We start from the raw sequence: 20126 nt of genomic DNA, 5'->3' as shown, positions 1-20126 counted from the left end.
GGAAAACAAAGACCACAGCGTTAGAATGCTCCATGGAACTTGTGTTCAGCACCATTCAGAGGTTGCAAAATCTGCAAATCAAGATATATATATACAGATTATCTTCAGCTACTTTACTACATACATTTTAATTTACATCTTAAAAGAGATCTGTTCATTTTGCAAAAGATTTCTCTCCTTCAACATGAAATTAATAATAGGACAACTCATTCTCTACATGCCCTTGAAATAAGACTAAAATTTTGTAAGATTTTCTTCACATACTTTAAGGAATACATTCAAGACTCAAAGTGAACTTGCATAAAGTTATGCAATATTTTAATACACAGTCATTCAGAAATCACTGGACTTTTGAAAAGGTTTTCAAACGCTGAAAAACACTTGATTGAAAGTTGCTGACAATTTTATTGAGATGATTTTTAGCGATCAAAAAAGAAAAAAGATTACTCTTCAAGTGTCAGAAAGTTAAAGAGTTCAGTCAAGGTGCTCAAATAACGAAGACTTCACCTCGTGCTAAGACAGGCCCACAGCTTCTCTGAGACATCTGGATAAGATTCACAGGTCAGCTGCCCTTCGCTCTGGCTAACCTTGTGAAATTTAACCCCTGTGAGAATGGTGCAGAAGCTGGACACATTCCCAGGCCTGGCAGCAACCAACGTAACTTCTGTAAAGCCTGCAAGCCAGGGCTCAGTGTGGTTTTAGCCACCTAGGAAGACTGTCTGAAAATGTACTCACACCAGATAATTGTTAACCAATTGAAAGAAACCACAGTTCTCTGTCCCTGTGCCACACACATGACCTCTGAAGAAGTGAACTGGTTCAGTGTGAGACGCGAGTGAGCACACCCTGAAGTGTTCTCACAGCAAATGTTCTGCAATTTCACACCAGGACAGGAATTTTTTCACTTCACATCTTCTAAATAATAAATAAGACTAACCAACATGGTCCTAATAAAGGACATCACTGACACTGAACAACAGTTTGAAGATGTAAAATTAGTCACTAGACATGGATCCAAAATGTCAAACCTTAGGACTTTTACTACCACAAACAAGAAAATAAAGCATATCTAAGACACAATTCAATTCCTCTTTATATCAAAAGGCAGACCTCTGGCAATACATACAACCCTGCTCACCTTGTTGGCCATCTCAACGCCCCAGGATAGACCGTCCCACTTTGCACTGCCTTGGCCATCCTAACGCCACAATATCCTGGGGGCATGGGGCTCCTCGTGGATCTAGACACGAAACGTATACTATGCAGATTTTTCTTCTCACTCCCCAGGGTCCTTGCTAAAATCACAGCCCAGACACCACTTTATCTCAAAGGACTGTTTTTCAAAAAGGAGTGTTGCCAGAAGAGTTAACAATAGTCAATGTATTAAGGAAGGCTGAACTTGAACCAGGAACATCAGCAATGCTTAACCCCAATGAAACCTGCCTGAGCTCATATCCTATCAAATCTATTTGATTTATGCCCTTAATAAGCAGGTGAACTCAAACCCTTTCCTGTCATCCCTTGTGTTTCTCTAAGAGGTAAAAATTGTTTTCCAGGTATAAACTAAGCCTCGTCTCTTGCACTGTTGCTGCTGGCACTGCAGACCCCCATCCGGCCCACAGAGAGGTCTGTGTTCCTTCTCCAAGGTCATTCAATATAACTGCTGGCTGATGCCTGCAATCAGCCAGGGGCCCCTTCTTTCTTTCTTCAGTGAAGAGCAGAGGGACTGGGACGTAACCCACACATCTGCCTCCCGGTCCCTAGCTTTCGATTTACACTGACAGCTGTAGATGATTAGGCAAGACTCAAATTTTTCTTAAATCACTTCTGATTAACGTCCAAGAACCTGGTCCTTGCCACAAACACACTGTTTTTCCCAGTAAGACTTGGTGTGTTCAGTGTGGCAGTCGGGGAAGGCAATGTGCTCACCTGGCTAAGCCTTGCAGGGGTCTGACAGAAGCTGTGGATTTCGGGTCAATGCCCACCTCTCAGGGGGATGCCATGCAAAGCCAGTGAACTGTTAGGTGTTTGAAAGACTGCATTCCAAGCTGGCCTTGGCTCTTGCCTCTGCTTTTCTCTGGGGTGGAAAGTGGAGTGCCAGGCATGGACTTTCTATCGTTAAAAGAAACACCTGGGGGCATGATTTATCAGGAGATATTTTTGGACAGGAAGTAGGATTTTATTCACGTATTTGGCAGAAGTAGAACTGTGATTTACATAGCTGATCTAATATATCTTTGACAGGCCTCCCTATTTATGACAGTAATATTTTCCTACTCTGGGAAGTAGGTGGGGAGCAAATACCCTCTGTCCCTCCCCACTTACTCTTCAACTTACTCTCTGGGGGAAAGAAATCTCCTAGTATTCCTATCCCAGGTGGGAGAAGGGGGTTCCTGAATGCATCTCAAGGAGGATGACTGGTCTCCGGTGAATCCTGGTGACCAAGTTTAAATTCAAATGTATCCTAATAGCAACTGTCACAAATGGCTGATGACTAAAGAGAAGAAGCATTAAATTAGTCCAGGTTGTCAATTTTCTAAAACTTTAGACCAAAGACTGAGTTTTTAGAACTCATCGAAATTAAAAAGTTAAAGACTGGACACATGTTCAAAGAAGAAAATTCAAACACAATAAAGGAGTTTATTCCAAAATATTCAGAATTGGTTAATGATAACTGAAAGAGCAGGGTAATAATTACTATCAAATATTGCATGTTTCATATGTAACAGACACTGTGCCGTGTGCTGTGCATGTATTATCTTACTTAACCAAAACGAGACAGATGCATTCTTGTTTTCGCATTCTGAAGATCAGGAAATTGAGTCTCAGGAGACATTAAGTAATGTGTCATAGGTCACACTTTTAGTAGGTGGCAGGACTGGAATTTGAACTCAGGTCTGCTGGACAAAAAAGTCAAAGCCCTTAATCTGTGTCCTAAGTGGCATCTGAAACACTGTCCATATCCTAAATGTGCTATTTGTATCACTTCGTTTTTCTGTGCTCATCCTTCCTACAAGTTAAATGACTAAATTCCAGTTTCTCTGAAATATGATACTTAATACCATCGGTGGCTGCACTTTAAAAAAAATGTCAAAAGTGCCTTTAAGTTAATTTAATGATCACAGAAGTCAGCTTGTGTTTTTTTGTTTTTTTTTAAGGAAATCTTTTAAAAGGTCAGTTTTAAAGATTCTACCTTATAGATCTTTTCACTAAAAGAATTCTGCGAACAACTTTGGAAAATTACAGCATGTTACAGATGAACAACAGAGTCATCATTTTAGGAAGCCTCCACTCAACAAAAGAATGAAACCCTCACTCCCAGACTGAAATACAAACCCTGACAAGTCTTTACCTTAGTTAGGACCCTGCTGATCAATTCAAAGCAATTAACATTTTACAGTCACATGCCTCAACAGCATGAACAGCAAACTTACGGGGAGGAAAAAAGCTTGTAAGTGGATGATACTTTACCAAACTCCATTTTCATTACTGGCTGTCCTTTTACATTTTGCCTCTCAAGATCCCTAAGCTGCCCCCAAATTTGAAAAGACACCCCCCTGCCCCGCCGCCAACCTTTCACCCACTGGATGAAGTGTGTAGACAATTTTCACAAATTCAACCTATTTATTTAAGGAACTGGATGGTTGAATGACCACCACTAAGTGACAGCTCATCCTACAAGAGCTGAGAAGTCTATCCCAGTCTTCTCTGGCCTAATCTCACTGCTTCAGTTCAGGCAAACAATATACCTAGCAAACTGTCATCCAAAGGGAAAAACAAGCTAATTCAGTTTTCACAATAACATTCATTAATAACTGGGCTAAATTCTCATGCAGAGGTGATGGTGAATAATTGGGTGGCTGTTAGCAGAGCTTCTCTGCATTCCCTGTAGGAGTGGGTGTGGCATCAGCAGGAAGAGTGCTTCTCAGCACTTAGGGAGGACTTCCTCTGTGGACCACAATCAGGGAGGACTTCCTGTGTGGACAGCTCTGATGCCTCCATCAAAGCAGGAAGGCCCACTCACCTCCTAAACTAAAAGACGCCTGGCACACAACAACTATACATACGGTAAATCTATTTCACTCCCATCACATCAGCCCTATTCCAACGCACACTAAGAAGCCTCTTCTGTATAAATGCGTCTAAAAGTATTTTTTTCAAGGGATTAGCTGTGTGTGAACTAAAAATATATCGGTAATCATGTACATTGTTGCAGATTTCTATTCAGCAAAGACAATTAAAGACTGGTCACTATAAATTCTATTGTCTTATTTCCTTCCTATTTCTAATAGGCTAAAGAATAGTGCTCTGACCAATTTTACAGTTGAAGTGGTTCTTCCCCCGCCCCTACCTCCCCATTTAGTAACTTCCCTAAGAATGTATTTTGAAGGGAAAGGAAATCTAGTACCTCCCTTTTAATTACCCTCAAGTCTTCTTTAAGGTTGTCATCCTTATAGTTTAAGATTATAGTCCATAATCCCTGTCTCCACCCTGCCACCCCTACACACACACACACACACACACACACGGACAGATAGACACCCACTATCAAACAGCAGGGAGGTCTACCACTTCAACTATTTCTTTATCCAATAATCACCACAGTCACTCCTGAGAGCAGACTGGAGTCACAGACATTATCATTTCTCCAGGAAACAGTATAATATCAAGCCTGGCATGAATGGAGTACTATACAAAGGCACTGTCTACCAGACTAGTTCCACACACTGGTTCTTCTCTCTAAACTTTCAATATGTAAAGGGAATTTAAGAATTGAATGGGCCAATTTTCACCACCGTCAGGGCATTTTTGTTGGTTTGTTTTCTTTTAGACATCTGAGTGGCTCCAAAAGGGCTAGGAATAATGGCTGAGAAAGAAAGTTTCTGGCACAGGCAGCTGGGAAAGTACACAGCTGAGAAGTGGGAGGTGAGTTAGTGAGAGATGAGAAGCTGGTCAGGAAGCAGATGTTCTTCCGGGTGGGCCTGGAGGCGAAAGGACGGCACCAGCAGTAACTAAGAACAATGGTGCCCCTTCACACATGCAAGGTCTTACTCACCATCCACCACGTGGGAAGGAGGACAAATGGGCAGATATCAGTTGATCCCACTGGATGCCAGGATATCAAAGCTTAAGATCACAAAGCTAATTAGCTAATGAACTGGCTCTCATACTGTCACTGTCCCTTGTTTGGAAATAAGCTTTGCAGCCTCAAACTATGAAACTGAGCAATAGATCATTCAGTATTTTTTGCTGGATTGTGTTTGTTGAAGCAAAGAGGTTCACGTTGTTACGTGAGCTAAAAGTAAAAATTTCCAAGACTTCATAATTAATATTCTCTAAGATACCTATCAAATCTGATCCTTAAGTGTAAAGTTGCAATCTCTACCTATAAATCCCTTAAGTCCTAAATATCTTTACCTAAGCATCGTTTTCTTAAGCTTTGGGTAAAAAAAATAAATAAATTTAAGACGTGCACTGAAATTTTAAAATGTACTATTCAGATGACTGCTGTGGACAATGGAGGGAGTAAATGTATGTGTGGCAGCCAGGGCAGGTGGGAAATCCCTCAATCTCCCTCTCAGTTTCGTTGTAAACCTAAACCTGCTTTAAAAAACGGTCTTTAAAAAGCACAAACATCAACATTAAGATATCAAACTGAAGGCATTAAATATAAGTTATTCACCAGAAAACTGTGAGGGGCCTACAGCAATGGGCTCAAAACTTCCTTACCAGAAAGCACATTCATTAGGAAGGAAAAGCTTTTAACAGTGGGCTCCTGGCCTTATCGGCCCTTAGCTGCATCACGTTTAATGGTGTGGCATGGTATGGTTTCTAAAAATAGTTATAGTTCAACCAAGGCAAGATCAGGGATGAAAGGGCCTGGGGCAGAAAGGCTGAAGAAGGCTTCACCAAGGGGGCAGATGGCTAAGTGAGCTGCATATTAATGGCAAGTCATTAAAACCAGAGGAAGGGCAGTGCTGAAAGGGATGGGTATGCGTGGAGAGAAGTGCCAACAAAGATACAGAAAGGATGGAGCATTTTTCATGAAAGCCGGGGAAAAGCCCAACCTTGGTTGGCTCAAGGGTATACGCCAGAACAGGGTGATGACACTCCTACAGACGAGAAGGGACAGCGGGATGACATTAGAAAGGCAGCAAGATTACCTAGAAATCAATACAGAATATGGATGGAAAGCCACACGTGACTGTTCAGGCTCACAGGGAGAAAAGAAAATTCAAATGATAAATGAAGAGCATAGCTTGTGGAAAACATAAAACAAAGGAAATTCTTCCCCCTCCTCTCTATAAAAAGGTATACAGGCATGAAAAATGACTGAATGGAAAAATATCTGGATTCCAATCTTGTCTTGGCCAGTAACGGGAATGTCATCTCTGGACCTCACAGTTCCTCACCTGGGAAATGAGCAGATTGGACTGGGTGATTTCTAAGCTCCCCTCTACTTCCAGATTCTAAGGCTGGCTAATGCTTCTTGCCATCTCCAGCTAAGGTATATCATGACCAGACTCGGCCAGGTTCCTGGTACTCTTACTGACCTGTGCCACTAGCTGAGAAATGGAGTCAGAGGTTGAATCAGTAGACCTGAGAAGCTATAGGCACAGCTTAAAGACAGACAGGAGTTGCAGTGTGGTCCCAACTCCCTACATCACTCAGGCCAAGCACAGAGTCCTATTAGTCACAGACGTTTACGAGGAAATACTATAAACATGGAAGCTATACTAAAATCAAAACTGAAGTTTAAAGAAACAAACTTTAAAAGTTTTTAAAATATCATATTCAGAGCCAGGGTGGTCTTATGGTGAGAATATTATAGCTGAAGTTGCCTTAATAATGTTGACCTACTGAGACTTTATGTTGGTTAACAGCCTCATATCTCTTTGTTTCAATAGGTTATCAGTAAAAAGCTGCATTTCATATTCTATTTAATCTCACATATAACAAGGACCATGTAATAGCTTCAAAATCACCCTAAAAGAACATTCCTAACAACCAGCTATGTTCCACACGGTAAACAAAAAATCCTGCCAAACTGCAGGTACCAAACAGATTACATCTTCTGGATTCTGAAAGCAGGTGCATGGAGTATTTTTATTCTCATTCTGGGTCTCAAGTGAAGAATTTTCAAATCCACACGCATTATGTTCCTCGACACAGAGCCCTGTGAAGGGACAAGAACAGACTCTTCCTTTTTACTCAAAATAAACTGGGAAAAAAAGGAAACTTCCTAAGGGAAGTGTGGGGTTACCTTTATCATGACAGCTCAGAACACCTCTGCAAAGCCTGAATTTCCTGCTTCACCCCAATGAAGTGAGCATGCCGGCATGGACAACTTCCTTCCATCTGTTTTTAAAAGTCTATGTACAGTACAGTTTGTATCTTCTAGCATTTCTTGTAAGTAAAGAATTATCGCTGAGATTGCAAAGTCCTCAGGGTGGAAACTACCTATTTAAAAATATACTTTCTTCACACTATACAATACTTACTGAAAGTACTGTAAAGTGATTAACTAAACATAAAGTTTAAAAAGTGATTATGAGCCAGCTTACCCAAAAAAACCCCCGAATGAATTTATTCAAGGTATTCTTTTTTTTTTTTTTTTCAAGATACAAAGGGACATGTGAATAAGCTGGGAGCATTATGGGTTTCACAAATTAGGCCCTGGAGAAAAAAGCATTCTCTCTACTTTCAGGAAACCGAACAAGTATCTGAAATCTTCCCATAATAATCATTTAAAAAAAAATGAAATCTTATCTGACAGTGTTGTGATTTGTATACAGTCAAAGTAAAACATCAACAGGAAAAAAAATTGAGTTAATACAACTCAAAAAAATTAACAGTCACACTTATTTCTTTCTCATGGCACAATTCAGCAGTTTACATCTGACGCAATACAGATAATTAGTGTTAAGGACAGCTCTTTATTATGTATCTCTGTGTACGTATCTTGACCTATCTGTGAGCAAACAGAGGGAGGAAACATGACTGTCTCTGAGATACACTGTCTTGAGACAAAGCACAGGGGCTTCCCCCTACCCGCCTTTTGCCTGAGATCCACCTAAAAATTAATAAACTTTTGGCCTGAGATTGAAACCCTGTACACACGTACAGGCACAGATATTTAAAACTGAAACAAAAATTTTGTGAAATAGTTATTGTCCTTTACCACAGACAATGTGCCATTATACTATCTTTTCTTGTCTATTTCCTTGAATAAGAAATGCCACAGCAACCTACTAAATTGATTTCAGATCCCACTAATATTGCCACTTGTGGGTTACAAAACAGTGCTCTGCAGCATTTCTCAAACTCTGTTGTGCACAGGAATCATCTGCATTGTTAAAATGCAGATTTTGACTCAGCCGTTTGGGTAGAGCCAAGATTCTGCAGTTCTAGCAAGCTTCTCTCTGGGTGTCGCCCATGCACAAGGCAGGACTCAAGGCAATGTGCCCTCCTGGTGAGAAAGGAGGCATTTTGGAAAGGCCCCTTGCCAGCTTTAAGAAGGAGCAAGGCTTACCTATCCACAAAATAAGATGAAAACCCCTGTTCTTCTGCTTTCCAGAGCTGAGAGAGGCATCAGAGATCATGCAGTCCAGTAATTCTCAACCGGAAGTATAGCGGAAACTTAAAAGATGGGTCAGGAGTGGAGACAGGGGCAGTATTTTTATTTTTATGCAGGAAGACCTGACTGTTAATGTGTTGATAAACGTTGATCTAATTCAATGTTACTTTTCAGGAAACCCCTCTGAGGTCCAGAGATGTCAAAGCATATGTACATCCAAGGTCATACAGCTAATTCAAGGCAGAACTAAGTCTCTCTTCCCACCACTGCTGTCAAAAGGCACCAGCCTTATTTGCCGTTAAGTACTGCAGCAATTATGACAGCACATGCCAAGTTTTCTCAATGAGTCTTGTAAAGGAAAATTGATATGCTAGCCCTATTAAGGCATCATAGAAAAAGTGTATATTTTGTACTGCCTGATACATCTCATATTTTAAATGGCTTACCTAGCTGTCCGTGTTTCTTACCATCCCCCCCCAAAAAATCTCACACTATCAAACTTATCATTCAAAAATCCCTAAAAAATTCTATGAATGCTACCATTTTTATTTTCATGTCTATATTAAAAATTTGTGACTAACATAATCAGTATCTGTACCATCTACAAGGAGATAAATCAAATAGATGAATTATAGCAGTTTGCTGCCTTGCTGTCAGAGAAGTACATTCAGGGTCAACTGGCAATTTAATAAGCTTAGATTAAAACCCTCTAAAAAAATCACTAGAATTGTCTGCCCACTGTCTAGTCCCCCTGTGTATGTCACTCACTTAAAGCAAACAACTTCAACCTTCAGTTTTCTTACAAAGAAAACAGAGATTTGTGAGATTCTCCTTTCATGTGTTCCAGTGTTTGGTTTTATCCCACAGCTTCACAATGGTTATACTCATATAATTCTCTAAGATGAGTAGGTTTTCCTTTAGAAGCCCAAAAAGTTAGGATAAACCTGCTCCCAGCAGCTCACCAGTATACTTAAAAGAACTGTATCTCTTTCAACCTGGTAGGCATTTCTCTGCGTTTTTGCAGGGACAATTTTCTTCCACATTGTATTTCTCTTGTATATTTGAATATCTATTGGGTTTCCCTGGTGGCTCACGTAGTTAAAGAATCTGCCTGCAATGCAGGAGACCCAGGTTCAATGGCTGGGTGGAAGAGATCTCCTGGAGAATGAAGTGGCAAGCCACTCCAATATTCTTGCCTGGAAAAACCCATGGACAGAGAAGCTTGGCAGGCTACAGTCGACAGGGTCACAAAGAGTTAGACGACTTAGCCACTAAACCACCACTGCTTCCAGCAGCCTGGAGACTCTCCTCTGTCTTGCGGAGCCAGCCCGTGCACCACTGCTGTCTCATCACTTCAGGACTGATGGTATCAGCCCTGGGGTACTTGGGGGCCTTTGTAGGAAACTGACCCAAATTCTGGCAAGGTTCACACCTCTCTTCATCATTTCTGAAGTGGATAATCTAATCCACATCTTTATTCTGCAGTTAAGTGGAATGTGGGAAATGGTTTCAGTATTTATGTAAACCAGACATGACTCCTTTTTCAAAAGAAAAATTATTTCATAATACTCTTTGTTTAAAGTAGGGAGTTGTTGCTCAAGAAGAAAAAAGTTAACCTATTAATCTTCCTGAAGACCTTTTTATTTTTTGTTGCTCAAGTTAATCACAAAGCATCCATTCATCTGAAACTGACTGAAAACTGAAAACTCCAGAAGGAGGTTCTTTTCCAAGAAACCTTGGACGGTAGGAATCATGTTCTAACTCTTGGTAGAAACGAGACCTGGAACCTCTGTGAGTTTGAGGGGCCGGGTGTGGGGGTCACCTCTCCCCCAGCAGCACAGGTCTTACTCATTCCATTGCGTCTTCCCATCCCCCTTTCTTCTCATCTAGTTTCACTATACTAGCATATACCCTTTACCTTTGCAGCATAAAACCAAACATGCAATCTTTCATTCTCAATCATAATCCCAGATTAATCTAACTTATTAGTGACAAGAACCCAAAGTGGGCTATATAAATCTCTGCCCTTTAAATGCAAAGAAAATGACACCATTTCTTCCTACTCATCAACAAAGAACTATTATTTTAAAAAAATTTATGAAGACAATTGTACCTAAATGGAAATTGGCTTCAGGAGACTCCACAATCAAAGACCAGGAAGGAGGGACCAGCTCTCTGCATCCACCCCATCCAATTCAAAGCAGCCAATGAGCACTGCCAGCACAGGACAGGGAAGGTGAACCCCTGCTCTGACAGAGCAGACAGGAATGGTTCAGGTGCGACCTGCAGCCACCTAGGATCTCCTAGGCTCTCCGAACTGTGTGAACACAAAGCAGCTAGCTGCAGAGGAACCTCAGAGAACCTGTGCGTTACCAGATCATTTTGTTGAAACAGAAAAAAAAAAAAATGCAGGAGGGGAACACCAACAGCTTTAAAACTTCTATTTCTCCCTATAGACAACATCACAAATCCTTAAATTCAAGTCTTTGGATACTTCCTTTACATTCTGGAATAGATTTAATCCCCAAACAGTACTCTCTGCCCAATTTAAAAATCAGGGCATAGAACAAAGGAAGAATGGTAGATTTTTTTTTTCTTTTTTTTAAAGGTCAGAACCAGGCATTATAACTTCTAGTATGAGGGAAAAAAAGATAGGAATGAGTGGGCAAGCTGCCTTCTCTACACTCCTGCCAGGGAAACCAGAGGGGGCTGTTCTAACCTCATGGCACGGAGGGTGCCAGTCAGCCACTGCTCTGCTCATCTCTGCAACCCAGTAGCTGCTCCCAGTTATGTAAGAATTGTTCAAGTTAAAATATCACCCTAGTTTTAGGAGAACTTCCATTACCAGGCAAATTAGGAGGAGATACAGATCTAAAAAATCATTTAATCCTGCCTGGATACATTTTTCAAAAGGGAATATATAAATTATAAATACTGAAGCCAGAACCTATCCATTAAAATCTTAGACAGGTTATCTCACTCTGCTGTCCCCAGAAATACACATGGAAACTCTGCCTGCATTGGAGCCTCTAACTTCATCTTCATTCTTCTTACAAAATTCAAGTATGTCTTGCAATAATAGCTGATGTGCAAAGGCTCATTAGACAGAATGCCAAGAAGAATATTTTTCTCTTAATTGAGGGGAGGAGGCTTACACATTTGTTTACCTGTTTTAGTTGGGGCTATAATATTTTATCATTTTACTGTCAAATTTATCTAGACAATCTTTTAAAACAGCAAAACAAGCAGAAACTAAAGGGAAAACACCATTTTAAACCATGACAACTTAATTGCAAACATTTTTTTCTAGAAAACTGAGTGTTATTTACTGTACTGATTCCTAACACTGTTGAACGTTTATTGTGTTTTTTGGTACCAAGCTAGATGCTTTGTATGTATTTTTTCATTAAATCACAATTAAGGAGGTATGATTTTCACCATGTTACAGCTGAGAAAACAGAAGTTAAGAGATTTTTCCCAGCATCATGGAGGAGGTAGCAGTCTGGATGTGAAATATGGTCTGCCTGACAGCCTCCTTAGGAGCTAAGCAGAGAGAAAATGCGGGTAAGGGAGGGTGTATCCTTGAGTTTCACTGAGTTGGGAGCCTGAAGAAAATGACCTCTGCTGGAATAGTTTGCCTATGTCATATTAAAAATCTTCCTAACGCCCATCAATAAAAGATTAACTGAAGGTTTCTGGCTCAAGAAAGTGGTTACAAGAATGGTGAAACTTAGTGATATGTCCTCCCTTACCACAATCCCAACAGTACAGCGTGACTCTGAAAGAATATCACTACAAAACACTCAGGCCACATGCTTTCCTTTAGGTCTTCTCAATACACAGTATTTTAATTTTAACAAACGTTTAACACTTTCTATTTTTAAATATTAAAAATATTTAAAGATATTTCTACCTTTGAATTAAAGAGTAAATCTCCTCCCTTGGCCTGTACGCCCCTTAAGGACATGTAACCACATCCTGCCTGATTATCCCACCCTGCACAGCACAGCGCCTGGACCAAGCGCTTTTTGTGGGTGGAAAAGGAAGAAATACAGACTGACACACGTTAGAAGCCATGGAACTGTAGCAGGACTTTAAGTGTGGTGTGCTGAACACTTCTGGGGTGTAAAGAGGTGAGAGGAGCTGGCCAGGGCTAGATGATGGGTAGAGCTTAACTGTCTGAGAAAGGAGTTTGACATCTGGGACAAAATGCATCCATCATAGCCTTTTCGTAGCTGAAACAAGATCTCTCTTTTCACTGAAATCCAGACTTGAAGCATCTCTGGGACAATTTCCCAACTCTGACAGGTGGACTTTTAAAATTCCTAGTTTCGACTTCAAAAACACCAGGGACGCTAGACAAATTATGATTGATAGTAAGAATTATAATTTAGTGAAAAAGATGAGTCCTAATAATCCTAATCTTATTTCCTTTGGATACAGGAGATATGTGGGTATCTGTCTTTTCAAAACAGATTAATCAGAATTACTATAAACCTTCAAGAAGATGTAATCACTCTGGGATCCTCCTGCCTTTGGTAATGGCCACATCTGGTCAGGCAGTTGTTATTCATTCTTGCCAGGATTTGCTTTATTAGACGCTCAATTGAAAAATGACACCTTCACTCCAATCCTTTTAATTGATTTTTAACATGAGAAAAGTGTAAGACAGAGAGTTACTTAGAGGACTAACTTCTTAATGGAATCATCTGAGTAGTTTGATAAAATTCTCTCAGATGAATTCCAAACCGTTCCCGCCATACCTTCAACTGCAGTGTGGCTTTCAAAAAATTAGACAAAGAAAAAGCTACTCCTTGAAATGAACCTCAATTCTTTTAAAAAAAGTTAATTAAATAATAAGTATCACCATCCTAAAACAATTTAAATGTCATTAGTTTCTATCAGGAAATTTAAAACTTACATTTGTGTAGTAACTGAAACATTACATACGGACATTAAGCCATACCAAAGCTAAAGGTAAACTATAAATGAAGAGAAAGTGGGAAATGGCTGTATTAGTTTCCCAGGGCTATAACAAATCACAACAAACCTAGTAGCTTACATGGTGTTCCTGGTGGCTCAGTGGTGAAAGAACCTGTCTGCCAAGGAGACCCAGGAGGAGACACAGGAGATGTGGGTTCGATGTCTGGGTAGGGAAGAGCCCTTGGAGAAAGGGAATGGCAACCCACTCCAGTATCTTGCCTGGAAAATGCCATGGACAGAGGGGCCTGGTGGGCTACAGTCCATGGGGTCACAAAAGAGTCGGACACGACAGAGCAACAACAGCAACAACAAATGGCTTATAACAATAGACATTTATCCTCTCACTGTTCAGGAGGCCAGAAGTCAGAAACCAAGGGTTAGCAGGGCAGTGCTCCCTCTGGAGGCTCGAAGGCAGACTCCCTCCCTGTCTCTTCTAGTTTTTGGAGGCTCCTACCATTCCTTTTCTCAAGTTAGCATAATTCCAACCTGACTTCACCTTTACACAGCCACCTCTCTGGGTCTCTCTGGATCCTCTCCTCTTCTTATAAGGACACTGGTCATTGGATTTCAGGCCCACTCTAATTCTATTAATACTTTTTAATCTCAAGATCCTTGACTAATTATATCTGCAAAGACTGTATTTCCAAATTAAGTCACATTTTGGATTTCTGGTTAGACACGCATTTTGGGAGCCACTATTCAACCCACTGAAGTGACTTTCTCTAAAGGCTGATCTTGACTCTCCTAATCAGACTTCTCTTAAATGTACTTATATAATCAAAACATGTATAGAAAGTTACGTCAGTACCACTATATTGAGGCTTCCTCGGTGGTTCAATGGTAAAGAATCCGCCTGTCAATCTAGCAGACATGGGTTTGATCCCTGGGTGGTGAAGATCCCCTGGAGAAGGAAACGGCAACTGAATCTCATCTCTTCATCTATAAATAAGGATGATACTGGGAATTCGCTGGCAGTGGTTAGGACTTGGCACTTTCACTGCTGAGGGCCTGGGTTCAATCCCTGGTTGGGGAACTAAGATCCTGTAAACCGTACCATGCAGCCAAGAAAAAATTAAGGATTCTACTGTGATACTGTCTATTCTGGCTCACAGAGTAGTTATGAAGACTCACACTAATCACTGCTGGGCCTCCAGTAAAACACCAAGCTTGGAAGACGCGCTTAATGACTTCCAGCTACATTTGACTTCATCTTTCTCAGTGTCTCTCTCTCAACTTGGTACCCAGAGGGTTCTGCCCAGTATAGACACCACCAGTCCTAAGCTTGAAACTGACTTATATAGGTAAGCAGCTCCTCAATCCCCTCCCCTCCTACTCTGAGGCTCCTTTGCAAAGCTAAAGAGAATGGAGAAAACTGAAAATGTAAACTACCCTGTGCGTTCAAAAGTGGAAGAAGCTGCAAAAGGAAAGGGGAACTGCTGGAGCTGATTACCCAGGAAAGGCTCCCTGGGAAGGCTGGCCTAACCAAACCTTTCCTACTCCCTGAGCTTCTCCATTTGGGTTAGTTTTATCACTTGAAATTCCAACTAGAGATGCGTTTGGGTTGGGGCCTCTCTTTTAAAATCCCCAAACTTCCTGAATCTGATGTGGTAAAATAGTCATCACCTAAAACAGTTGAGATGAGCATTGGCAAGGGAACTTAAAGACATACATTTGTTCCATTAGAGGTGCCTAATTTTTGTTATGTTCAACCTTCAGAGAGACAGGCGGGAGAGTGCAAAAGGCCATCCAATTTACATTTTTCACTATGATTATTAGAAGTAAGAAAGGTATTTTCTTCCTCTACTGAAGGTTATCATATGACAAGCCTCTGCTCACCAGAGATTCAGAACTGAAGCTGGCACCACCACCAGTTCTCAAACTCCATTAGAAGATTTTGGGCTTTGGGGCTAACCTGGGAATCTAGCTATTGCTAATAACATTTTGACTGGCAAACCTAGGAACCAACGTATCGACTACAATGTTTCTGTGGGGGGAAAAAAAAAGCGTTCTAATTTTTAAAATTTCAAGTTACAGATGAACTTCTGGATGAGAACTTTCAATATCCATGCATCAGGATGATTTCACTTCTCAATTTAAATACTCAAATTTTACTAATTGTAGGTAAAACAACCCTAGTGCTCTAAGCAGTTAAATTAGTTGGCTAATACTCATGTATGGTCAAACCACCATACAGGTCTTTTCACATACCGAGTTGTATTCAATTTCCCTCATTATTTTTTTTTTTTCCACTGAACTGCACGATTTTATGATTACTTATTCCCATCTACGCTCTTTCTGTTAACAGGTACCTATCTTCCAGTGGGCTGGTACTTTTTGCTAATTGATATTCTCTGTAGTGCACCACTCTTCCCAGCTGGATGTCATCAGAAGAATTGAGAAGCATATTTTCTACACGGTGTACAAGCTGCTGTTTTCAACAAATTCATCTCAGGATATTTTCTGTCTGGTTTATCAAATCCTAAGACTAACCCCACCTCTTGTCTTCCCTGGCTGCTTTTTCTCTCTTAGCAAGAGATAGAGCTATGGGTGACTGTCAATATAGAAGTGAAAAATATCAAAATACTGCCAGCAGCTGCAGTAAATGAGGCTGAGGAGGTGGTCATGATAGGGGAACCACTGAGGCAAGCGAGATGACAGTAACCATTCCTTTTATCTTAATGGTTCTTTTCGCCCTGTTCCCTAAGGAGTAGACTGAATAAGAATTGGGTAAATCTCTAAATTTTATTAGGAAGAGGTTTTAATAACCAACTGTTGTTTACTAAAATTAACAGGAACTGCCAAGTTTTGTGGACTGTGGCTTAGCAAGAAGAAAAGATGCACCTGGGTGACACTGTCTGATGGGCTGACCGGTCCTGTACTTGCTTCTGATTGGACAGCTGTCCAGCTGGTGGGGGGAGGCTTAGCAATGGTATGAGTCCTGGGACCTTTCCTGTCCCTGCTGCCAATGGCAGTCTTGTCCACTCTGTATGCAGAGCAGAGATGTTGAGGAAAAGAGTCAACAAAACAAGAGAAATGGAAGCTCACTCCTCTCACACACATGTACAGCTATGTGGGCTCTGAGATGCTCAGCAATCGCCTCTCCCCGAACAAGTACACACAGCTAGCAGTACACATACCTCCTCCACCTCCTCAATACACATACACACCCTAGGCAGCTACTTAAAAAAACATGTGTGGCAAAAATTCGACTGGGGATAAAAAAAGAAAAAGCTTTCTGTATTCTAGATTTTGAAGATTTTCATCCGGTCCCTGAGGTTTATGCCTGGCCCTGCATCTTGGCTGGCTCAGCACTTCTACAGACTGACCTCTGAAACTATTTCCAGTTTCCTACAGAAACACAGAATGGCTCATATGCACCAGTCCAGTTGGTCCAGTGCTCTGGACAACCAAGGTTCCAAGGGACAAATGCAGTTTGCTTTTCTGATGTCGGCCTTGAAAGCTACACCTCAATTTTTCTTTGGACTCGATTTTGACTTAGTTGCTCATATATATGTCATTCTCTACTTGGCACCCATCTACTGCCTGCATCACCCCTGGACTTAAAAGATCACTGCTTTATAAGCAAGCTCGTTCTTCTAAGTCACCTCAGTTCAGTGCAGTTCAGTTCGGTCATTCAGTCGTGTCTGACTCTTTGCGACCCCATGAACTGCAGCACACCAGGCCTCCCTGTTCATCACCAACTCCCGGAGTTCACTCAAACTCACGTCCATCAAGTCGGTGATGCCATCCAGCCATCTCATCCTCTGTCGTCCCCTTCTCTTCCTGTCCCCAATCCCTCCCAGCATCAGTCTTTTCCAATGAGTCAACTCTTCACATGAGGTGGCCAAAGTACTGGAGTTTCAGCTTTAGCATCAGTCCTTCCAAAGAAATCCCAGGGCTGATCTCCTTCAGAATGGACTGGTTGGATCTCCTTGCAGGCCAAGGGACTCTCAAGAGTCTTCTCCAACACCACAGTTCAAAAGCATCAATTCTTTGGCGCTCAACTTTCTTCACAGTCCAACTCTCACATCCATACATGACCACTGGAAAAACCATAGCCTTGACTAGACGGACCTTTGTTGGCAAAGTAATGTCTCTGCTTTTCAATATGCTATCTAGGTTGGTCATAACTTTTCTTCCAAGGAGTAAGCGTCTTTTAATTTCATGGCTGCAATCACCATCTGCAGTGACTTTGGAGCCCAAAAAAATAAAGTCCGACACTGTTTCCACTGTTTCTCATGAAATGATGGGACCAACAGACCTTAAAATGTCCCTGCAGCATTTGAGAAAGCAAGGTAGTGGGACCCAGTGATTTATCTTTTTAACAAGCACCCCAGGAAACTGATGCATGTGGTCCAGGGACCACACTTGAGGAAATGCCTAGGTAACACATAAAACCAAGAGAGCACACTTTTGAAATTCGAAGACCCTGGTGTCCCTCCTACTCTGGAAGGTCAACCCTCTGGTCTCTACAGCTGATCTGAGCCTTCAGGGCACTGAGGCCTCCGCCCACTTAAGCCCCAGCACCCTGGCTGTGATTACCCTACTCACAAAGCAGCTGCCATCTTGTTCCCTTGCTCCCCACCAGGTCTCTTTAAACTCTTCCGAACGACACCTGACCCTCTGACTTGCCGGCAGGAAAGGCGTCCCCCCATTCTAAGACTGCACACTCTCTGGTCTCACCCTCTAGATCCTCTTTTGCATCAGCTGATTCAAGCAATTTCTGGTTCCCTGATCTGACACTTGTTACTAACCCTCCCGCAGATGTGAGAGGTTTTTGTGGCTCCTCCTGGACGAACGGGGAGGGAGTTCAATGTTCAGTTCTACATATATTTCACTGGGTACAAAGAAACATCAACTCGCCTGCTGGGAGCCACGCTCTGGAACAAGGCGATCGACAGGGCACCTCCTACGCAGTTTCAAGACATCTTTCTCTTCCCATTCAGAGTCAGGGAGTCAAGTCCACATCTGTTCATCTTACAAACTGTCTCAATCCTTACCTAAGTTTGTGTGACTACATGTGGTAAAACAAACAAACTTCAGAAAGTGACGGCTTTTATATCAGCGACTTCATATTGGGCAGAAATGTACCTTCCCTGACATAGAGAAGTGCCAGTCACTGATAAATTCTTGCCTAAATAATGACTGATAAGTATCTCTACTTCACACACTGAGGTAGTTCTGAAAAATTCTTCATGAGAATTCATGTCTTGAATGCATTAAGGAAATAAAATGTTTAAAGAAAACCTGACAATGAAATCAGCAAATATTGTGGCCCAAATAATGCATGTAAAATGCTATGCTCCATAAACACTATGCTGCAAAGAAATACAGTTTTCACGTACACAGAGATCTTAAACAATCTAGTAGGTAATGAGAAACACGCCCAAACAAAAAGTTAGAAAACTCAGAAATTAAGCAATTATATATATAATGAGGAATCCTTTGATAAAGAGAAATGATTAATTTAGCCTTTTTAAAAATGGGTGCCATTAAGATACATCCTTAGTATCTGTCAAAAAAAAAAAAAAAAGGAGTGAAGTAGTCCTGGAAGAAAGAAAGAAAAAGGTAAATGAAAGAATAACAAAAGCAAGGAATCTTTAATAGAATGGATGAACACCTTTAAATCTTTGTATAAGACTCAAGAAGTTCTGATACGACGCCACATTCTTACAGAACTACAGCTCTGTAACAGCTTTGAAAACAAACTTACAAATGGCAAGAATCTCCTCGTTCTGAAGGACTTGCCTAATAACTATAGGAGCTCACGCCCTTTCCAAGTCCCTAGGGGTAACCTAATACCTTAATGGGTAATGGTGCAATTCATCCCTTTCTGAATACAAATGGCATTACTGCTTCTCCACGCCACACACACACATCCCAGCTGAGATGTGGTTGATGGAAAACCATCATATCAGAATTCTGCTCTCATGTAACAGCAGGAACTGCAGGAAAAAAAGAGATCACAGAGATCATCATCCTGGAGGAGGGAGAACTTGAACTTGAACTTCCAAAAGATAGGAGAGTGAGCTTGAAGAGGAGAGGACAGAGTTCCATGGCCATTTGTGACAGCCTAACAAAAGTGCGGAGGAGAGGAAGGAAAAACACAATTCAGAAAGCACGGGAAGTGTCAATAACTTTGACTGGAATAGCAGGTCTGAACTTGAACAAAGCAGACTGGGGACACAGCAGTTAGTTCCTCAAGGTCCTGGAAGACTGGGGTTGGAAATGGACGCACCCCTCGCCATGTTTACACTATTTCTGTAAAGAAGTATCTTCTATCTTACAGGTTAAACACAACAGAACAAAAAATCATCTATATACGACGCACAAGAGGGCCACCAGGATAACTAACATTTGTGTTACGGAAGCCAAGGTGACCACAAGTGAGTCACAAAGCAATTCACCTTTATTTTGGGTCCACCAGGGAACCCAACAGGTGAATGCAATTCCAGGTGAATGCAAGTCTGGTATCAGGTTGTTGTGGGTTGAATTTTGTCCTCCCACCCAAAAAAAACCAAAAAACCCTTATACATTGCAGTTCTAACCCCCAGTATCTTAGAAT

The 20126-nt window shown here is 41.3% G+C and overlaps 1 protein-coding gene across 2 annotated transcripts in view; it reads right to left on the bottom strand.

Moving 5' to 3' along the window:
• Nucleotides 1-20126, bottom strand: part of RBMS1 (RNA binding motif single stranded interacting protein 1) — a 217832-nt gene that overhangs the window by 94899 nt on the left and 102807 nt on the right. The window lies entirely within an intron of this gene.

Source organism: Budorcas taxicolor, chromosome 2, assembly GCF_023091745.1.
Source record: "Budorcas taxicolor isolate Tak-1 chromosome 2, Takin1.1, whole genome shotgun sequence".
In the NCBI taxonomy this organism is placed as follows: Eukaryota; Metazoa; Chordata; class Mammalia; order Artiodactyla; family Bovidae; genus Budorcas; species Budorcas taxicolor.
This window is presented reverse-complemented; position numbering and strand designations above follow the sequence as displayed.